General features: G+C 40.3%; 1 pseudogene across 1 annotated transcript; it reads left to right on the top strand.

Annotated features, from left to right (window-relative positions):
- Window positions 1-245: 245 nt before the first annotated feature.
- LOC306646608 (polyadenylate-binding protein-interacting protein 1-like) lies at window positions 246-7,558 on the top strand (annotated as a pseudogene). Its single transcript, XR_013766930.1, has 2 exons — window positions 246-288; window positions 6,295-7,558. The product of XR_013766930.1 is annotated as a polyadenylate-binding protein-interacting protein 1-like (transcript).
- Window positions 7,559-7,972: the final 414 nt, after the last annotated feature.

Genomic DNA, 7,972 nt, shown 5'->3' with positions numbered 1-7,972 from the left:
GAACTGTCTGTGATAAAGGGCCCGACCTCTCTAGCCCTTAGAGTCTACCTACCTACAAAAGAGAAGCGACAGAGAGGCGAGCTTCGCGGGGATCAGCCTGCGGTCCGCTCCTCCCAAAGGATGGAGGACACAGGCCCGCCGCCCAGCACTTCCATGAGGCTTGAGTGAGGTGCACCGGCTAGAGCCAGCACGGGGTGCCTTCCTCTGCGTCCTACCAGGAGCGCGGCTGCCCTCAGAGGAGGAGGAGGAGGAGGAGAAGCATGTCCGACGGTTTCGATTGGGCTCCAGGTACTGGTCGGGCTGAAGTGGAGCCTGGGCCACGGAGGGGGCGGGACTGAGAGCGGCGGGTTCCCAAACGAAGCAGGGCCTGCTGAGCGGTCGCGGCATGAGCTACAGCCACAGCCCAAAGCCCTGGGCTTCCTGCAGCCACCGCCTCTGCACCAGCCCAGGACGACCCCGCCGCCAGGGGCCCAGAGCGACGCCACCGCAGGCTCCCAGTGGCCTCCCTCGCCCGGGGTGCTCCCAGAACAAAGGAGGCTCCTGAGAGCTCCACCTAGTCCACAGTATAAAATCCCACCACAGAACTTCGAGTCAGCAATGGCTAAACCCCAGGTGGTTTTGTCTCCTGTGTTAATGTCTAAACTGCCAATGCCCCTGAAATTTACCCATCATGTTATTCTTCTGAAAGAATAGACATTTTTTTAAGCTGTCTGTTTTATCTCAACTCCCTAAGGTTTCCCTCCCAGTAATGGGAACAAAGTCCTTAAAGCTGTTCCAGGAAACAGCCCCAAACAGAGAGTAAAAGAGTAAATTGAGCCTGATAGCCAGATAGTGCTCAAACAGTAGGATTACCAGAAACTATTGCAGAATCTACAGCCTGTTGTAAAACATTGTGAAACATGTTGTCAGCAAACCCAGACCCCCTTTGAAATTTCCTGGCAGCTTTGTTCCCCCTTTTCCCCCTTTCATGTGCGATCCCTCCCGATGTGTGGTTTCTGCCTTTATAAACCTACAAGATTTTCTGCTAGGGACTCGACTCCTGGAGTTGGGTCCCAGCGCGCTGGAATAAACACCTCTTGCGGTTTGCATCAAGTGACGCCTCCTGCGGTTGATTGGGGTTGCCGTCCATCCATGGGACAGAGTTGGGGTTTCCTTTTTGGGGGGGCCTTACATTTGAGGGCTCGTCCGGGATAAGATGGCCCCCCTCATCCGCGGAGTCGACCTTGGAGGTAAGAAGGGGTACCCCGAAGTTGTCTGTCTTTGTCTTGTGTTTTGTTAGTTGGTCTGGTTCTGTGAGCGCGCTTTCGGTTTTGGTGGCAGCCGTTCGGTGACTCGTGAGAGTGGCCGAACAGTGGCCGGCAGACCTGCCTGGGGGGCCACAGGTTGCAGCCCTGGGGGACGCCCTAAGGGTGGAAGGAGAGCCAGGGACGCCTAGTAGTCTCCGTCGGTAAGGGCGCTGATGGGGTTCAATTGGTGGATCAGAGATTGGTGCCCGTCTGTATCTGGTTCTGTTGTGTGTTTGTGGTGGACAAGGTGGAGGAAGGGTTGGAACAACTGGGGGGTTCTCGGACCGGGCTACTCTCGGGTGGACCCCAAAGGTTCCTTCTCTGGACTCCCCCTCCCGACAGCCCTGAAGGGTAACTTAGCAAAGTAGCTTCAGTCTCAAAAGTAATGAAAAATAAGGTCTCATAATTTTAACATCCAACCTGTCTGGATGAGATGGCTAAAATGCCTTAGACACAGAGTTTCTGTTAAAACCTGTTAGATCCTTCCAGATCTCAGTCAAGGCTTACATTGAAATAAAATAAAAGAAGCCTAAAGGCTCAGTAGGAGACCGGTCTCAAACCCAGGGAAAGAAAAGGTAAAAAGAGTCTTTAAAACTCCAGCAAAGTAAATGCTATATTTTTAATTATATGTTTTTTTGAGCTCATGATTTTTTGATCAGTTCTATTTTTTATTCAACTAGAGTTTTTGAACATCTGTTACATTGCAAGGGAGATTCACCTATAAAGTTACAAGGGCTTGATTTTGTGTTATTTGTATGTTGTGCTGTCTGATGTCATGTTTTGTCTGTATCAAAACTGAACGCTCCTAAAATTAAAATTTAAAAATGGATCCAGATACTTTTAATTCACGTGATTTAAAAAGGTTCAAATTGGGTAAACTAATAAGAGTAAAATGTCTTTGAAAATAACTTGCAAGTCTCTAGGTGGTCAAGCTAATAAAATATTGATGTTAATAAAATGTCTAATATCAATTGTTTCTAGGACTTTTCTTCAACAGGGAAGAGACAGCAAATACTGTTCAGGACACTTGTCTGATATCTTGGTTTTTTACAGAATAAGTGAATTAGAGTCAACATGTATGGGATTACTCTAATGTGTTTGTAGAGACATCTGATTAATTTACAAAGTTAAAATGCTAATTGTTAAATAACATCGAGTACTTTTAACTCCTTAAATTCCATGGGGTATCATACTTAAACATTATTGGTGTTTTCATAGGTTGGTAAATAAAAGGGTTTAACCTTGCTTTATGTCATCACTAAACTAAAAACAAGGTTACTAAGAGTTATGTCCTAACAAGTGCAATTCTATATACAAAGGGTCCCAAAAAGTTTCAACTGTGTTTCAATTAGAGTACTATAAACAACAGAATATTTAATCTTATTAAAATAGAGTAATTTATCTAAATTCAGAAATTTCATAAGAGTTGTTTCAGAATGTGAACAAAAAGGGGACAATGAATAGGAAAGAGAAAATAAAAGGTTCTAGGTATGGAAATATATTTAGTAAAAGGAAAAAGGAAATGTTTCTGGGTAAGAAAGTGCTTGTGTGATGAAATACATGAGGGTCTAAGTAAGTGCTAAGAAAGTCTGTGTAAGTAAAGGGCAAGTTTCAACAAGTTTGTGTGTAACTAAGTTTGTTTATATGTATGTGAGACAGCTAAAACTATTGAAGGTTTTTCCTAAGGTGAAATACTAACGTTCTGATATAAACCAAAGTTTAATCTATGTGGTAGAATGACATGGTAAAATGACAAGGATTTGAAACACTAATTTACTCTTTGTGTCTATTAAGTTTTATTCTTTAGAACAATTAGTCTTAAAAATTGGGGTGTATACAATTATGGTTAAACAACTATTACAGAGTATTGTACTTTGTTACAGAGCCTACATTTCTCTTTAAAAACTCAATTTGGTAAGATAAAAGTGTCAAAGTATTTGTGAAATGGTCACTAGTTGTATATTAAATGTGTTCATATTTTTCAGGACCACAAGTTTTTAAAGCAAGGAATTTATTAAGCTCTGCTATTCTCCAGATTAAACTTGTCTGTAATGGTAATCTTAAACTTATAAAGAGTAAATTTTATTGGGGATTTATTTCTATCATTTAATGTTCTATTATAGGACCTGCTATCAATAGGGTATGTGTAAAATTTGTTACTTTTTACACTGAGATAAAGAATTTCAAATGTAAATGTATTTCTAAACATTAGAGTCTGATTTGTTTAAAGGTTAATATTGTGAAATATGAAAGAAACATGAAACATTTTGCCACTTAATCACACAAAAGGAAAGTTAAAAGCTCTCTCAGCCTTTCTTTGATTCATGTTTTAGATACTATGTTAAATTGTGTTAATTATAAAGTTTATATAGACTCAGGAAACAGTATATGTAAACTACTTAATGGTATTTAAGGAAAAGAAGCAAAGATCAACATCAGAATTAGAACACTTAAGATCTGTAAAGAGCCACGCCTTACCTGAGATAAGGCTCTGCCTCCCACCTTACTGTGTGTAGAATAGCTCCAAAATAAGCCAGACTTCAGCTTATTTAAAGTTATAGTCAAAAGATTGGTTCTTGTTGTAAAAGTACTGTGATCTCAAATAGGGGATAGAATGCAGTTCTCAATCAAAATTCAAGATAGCTATTATACAAGCTGAATATATTTTTACTCTTGCTAATTTCATTTTGTAAAACTGTTACCTGTTAATGTTTTGCAGAAGTAGCTGCTCCAAGAACAAACAACCTAGGTAACTTGTGATAATAAGCCATCACCTATAGAATAGATAGTGGTAACTTCCAGTACTAATGCAGACTCCAGTTAGATAAAAGGGTAAATAACTGTAAAGTTATGGACATTAAAGTTAAAGCCCATTACTCTTAATTTATGACTGGTGAGACTGGCTTGCTGGATAATTAAGATCAAACTTAGAAATTGGAGTTAAATACAGAGGTCAAGAAAAGTCCATATTTGGGTCTTGCCCTCAACGTTAGCCTGAACCCAGGGAGTAAGAGAACTTCTCTAAGGAGCGTTGCAACTCTGGGTCACACAACCTCCTGATCAAGGAGATTGTTGAGACTAGAGGATGAAAAATTATCCAGTGCATCTGCTGCAGAGGAGGGTCATGGAAAAGGGGAAACATCCCTTGATGTTTCTAAAGGAAGTCACCTCATCAAGAGACCCTGCCTAATCAAAGTCACTGGTGGAGCTAAGGAGCCGCTCTTAAGTTCTGTACGAGTGACCCCTGTGGGAACTCAGCTGACTCTTTAACAAGACAGGAACCAGGTCAATTTGACCAACTTGATCATAGATACCCAGCAAAACAGTTAAAACCAAAATATAGCCATTCTTGGGCATTTAAAGGAAATAATAGTTAAATGTAACTTAAGATGTACACTTGTATTAGCCCACTAGAATAAAGGCTGGAAGCTACAAATGAAAGAAAGATTCTTCAGCAAATGTGCCTGATAACTATCAAGAGAAACTGCCAGAGTCAGAAGTTTTTAGTCAGTTTAAGACCTTCCTAAGCTACACAGGTAGACTTAATCTATGTTTGTTAGTATGATTATCTATTCCTAAGTAACAGAAGTATAGAGATCTCTAGTAAACACAGGTTATACCAATAAAGGGATATTTTACAAAATCAGATGACATTAAGTAGCTTAACTATATTTTCTGGGGACATCTATGACAATGTTAAAGTCCCCAAATAAAGGCCTTGTTCTCTCCAGCCTTTGCTAGGCCTAGTTATGGGAACAATTTCTCAGTTCTTCCACATCCTGGTGAGAGATTAACTTCTGTCATTTTCATGATACTCAGTGGCATGTTTCAGATGCTGCAACATTTACTTTGTGCTAATCTCATTTCAGTACTCATGTCTTTTTGTTCTTCTATCATAGAAGCAGCCGCCCCCAGATGACTTTACAAACTGCTCTTCCCCAACCAGGCTTCTTCCTGGGACCCCTTGATTGACCTGATTTTTAGAAAAGGAACTCCAAGCTGCTTGCCCCACGCCACCCACTTCCAGCTCGAAGAAGCTAGAGCGGTCATCGACCTCCTTCCCCAGCAGCATGGAGTTCCTGAGATTAGAGGGGGGAATGAAGCCAGAATTGGAAACAGGTAGTTAGTGTAGAAATAGGGGATCGGGTCAAATCAAGGAAATGGCCATAAAATCATCTGCCTCTGGAAGTTGGAGACTGCCCCTGGAAGAATGGAATGTCAAGGATCTCCGGAGCCCATTGATTACCAAATTTACCTGCCTTTATCAAGGACTGTTTACCAAGGACTGCAAACAAGGGGCTGCTAATTGGTGGCCCGCCCCCTGGGCTCTTGCCTGCCTGAAATCACCTAGTCACCTTCATCAGGGAAAGAGTAAGTGCTGTACAGGTACTAATGCTCAGGCAACAATACCAGTCCCTCTGCCAAGGAAATAGCTTTGGAGAAGAGTATATAGAGACAGAAGTTCCATGATTAGATCTTACCAGAAAAGAAAATGGGGAAATGAAAGAATGGACATTTTTTTAAGCTGTCTGTTTTATCTCAACTCCCTAAGGTTTCCCTCCCAGTAATGGGAACAAAGTCCTTAAAGCTGTTCCAGGAAACAGTCCCAAACAGAGAGTAAAAGAGTAAATTGAGCCTGATAGCCAGATAGTGCTCAAACAGTAGGATTACCAGAAACTATTGACCAGAATCTACAGCCTGTTGTAAAACATTGTGAAACATGTTGTCAGCAAACCCAGACCCCCTTTGAAATTTCCTGGCAGCTTTGTTCCCCCTTTTCCCCCTTTCATGTGTGACCCCTCCCCATGTGTGGTTTCTGCCTTTATAAACCTACAAGATTTTCTGCTAGGGACTCGACTCCTGGAGTTGGGTCCCAGAGCGCTGGAATAAACACCTCTTGCGGTTTGCATCAAGTGACGCCTCCTGCGGTTGATTGGGGTTGCCATCCATCCATGGGACAGAGTTGGGGTTTCCTTTTTGGGGGGGCCTTACACTTCTAATTATAGAGAATCCCACGAGGATGGTTGTGAGGATTATCCCACTCTATCAGAATATGTTCAAGATATTTTTTTTTTAATCATCTTACAGGGCAGCCTGGCAGTTTTGAAACTGAAATCGAACAGTTTGCAGAGAGCCTGAATGGCTGGGTTACAACAGATGATGCTTTGCAAGATCTTGTGGAACTCATCTACCAACAGGCTACATCTATCCCAAATTTCTCTTATATGGGAGCCCGCCTGTGTAATTACCTGTCACATCATCTGACAATAAGCCCACAGAGTGGCAACTTTCGCCAATTGCTACTTCAAAGATGTCGGACGGAATATGAAGTTAAAGATCAAGTTGCAAAAGGAGATGAAGTGACTCAAAAATGATTTCATTCATTTGTACTCTGTCTGGGAGTTTATCTTAACTTGGAGATGAAGGGAACAAATGGACAGGTTACAAGAGCAGATATCCTGCAGGTTGGTCTCTGGGAATTGCTGAATGCCCTATTCTCTAATCCTATGAATGACAGCTTATTTTGTGCAGTAAAATTACTGAAGTTGAGAGGGTCAGTTTTGGAAGATGCCTGGAAGGAAAAAGGAAAGACTGATATGGAAGAAATTATTCAGAGAATTGAAAATGTTGTCCTGGATGCAAACTGCAGCAGAGATGTAAAACAGATGCTCTTGAAGCTTGTAGAACTCCAGTCAAGTAATTGGGGTAGAGTTCATGCAACTTCAACATATGGAGAAGCAACACCTGAAAATGATCCTAACTACTTTATGAATGAACCAACATTTTATACAACTGATGGTGTTCTTTTCACTGCAGCTGATCCAGATTACCAAGAGAAATATCAAGAATTACTTGAAAGAGAGGACTTTTTTCCAGATTATGAAGAAAATGGAACAGATTTGTCAGGGGGTGATGATCCATATTTGGGTGATATTGATGATATGATGGACCCAGAGATTGAAGAAGCTTATGAAAAATTTTGTTTGGAATCAGATCATAAGTGAAAACAGTAAAGTTAAATTTCAGCATATCAGTTTTATAAAACTGTTTAGGTATGGTGATTTAGCAGAACACAGGAAAGCAAGAAAATGTGTCACACTTATACCAAATTAAGGATGTTGAGTTATGTTACTAATGTATGCAACTTTAATTTTGTTTAACACTATCTGCCAAAATAAACTTTATTTCCTATAACTTAAAATATGTATATTTATAAAATAGTTTATCATGTACAGTTAATTCCATTGTTTTGGCTGCAATAAAATTGATTTTGAAATAAATGAAATGTTGAAAGTAGATTTTGCTAGCTGGTTAGATATTTACACCTTAAGTTCTTGAGGGGGAAATATCTTAGCCTAGAAATACATATTACTGCAAAAATGTAGATTCTTTTTTTAGGTATGACTACTATAGATTTTCAGTTTGACATGTCTCATACTAATCACAATCATGAACTCTTTAAAGTCTTGGAATATATCAACAACTGATTTACATATGTACATGCTATTTGATACCAGGGGCTTTAAAAATGTCATTAATGGAAAAAAACAAACAAACAAACAAACAAACAAAACAAACTTACAACTCCCCTACTAAACAACCAAGACTCACCCTTCACTGATTTTTTTTTCTAATTCAAGAATTGTTCTTTTGTTTCACCTCACTAACTTCATTGCCCTCATAGT

The sequence above is a fragment of the Sciurus vulgaris genome (assembly GCF_902686455.1).
Source record: "Sciurus vulgaris genome assembly, chromosome: 16".
NCBI classification, from domain to species: Eukaryota; Metazoa; Chordata; class Mammalia; order Rodentia; family Sciuridae; genus Sciurus; species Sciurus vulgaris.
Note: the sequence above shows the minus strand (reverse complement) of the source record. Positions and strands in the feature narration are given on the sequence as shown.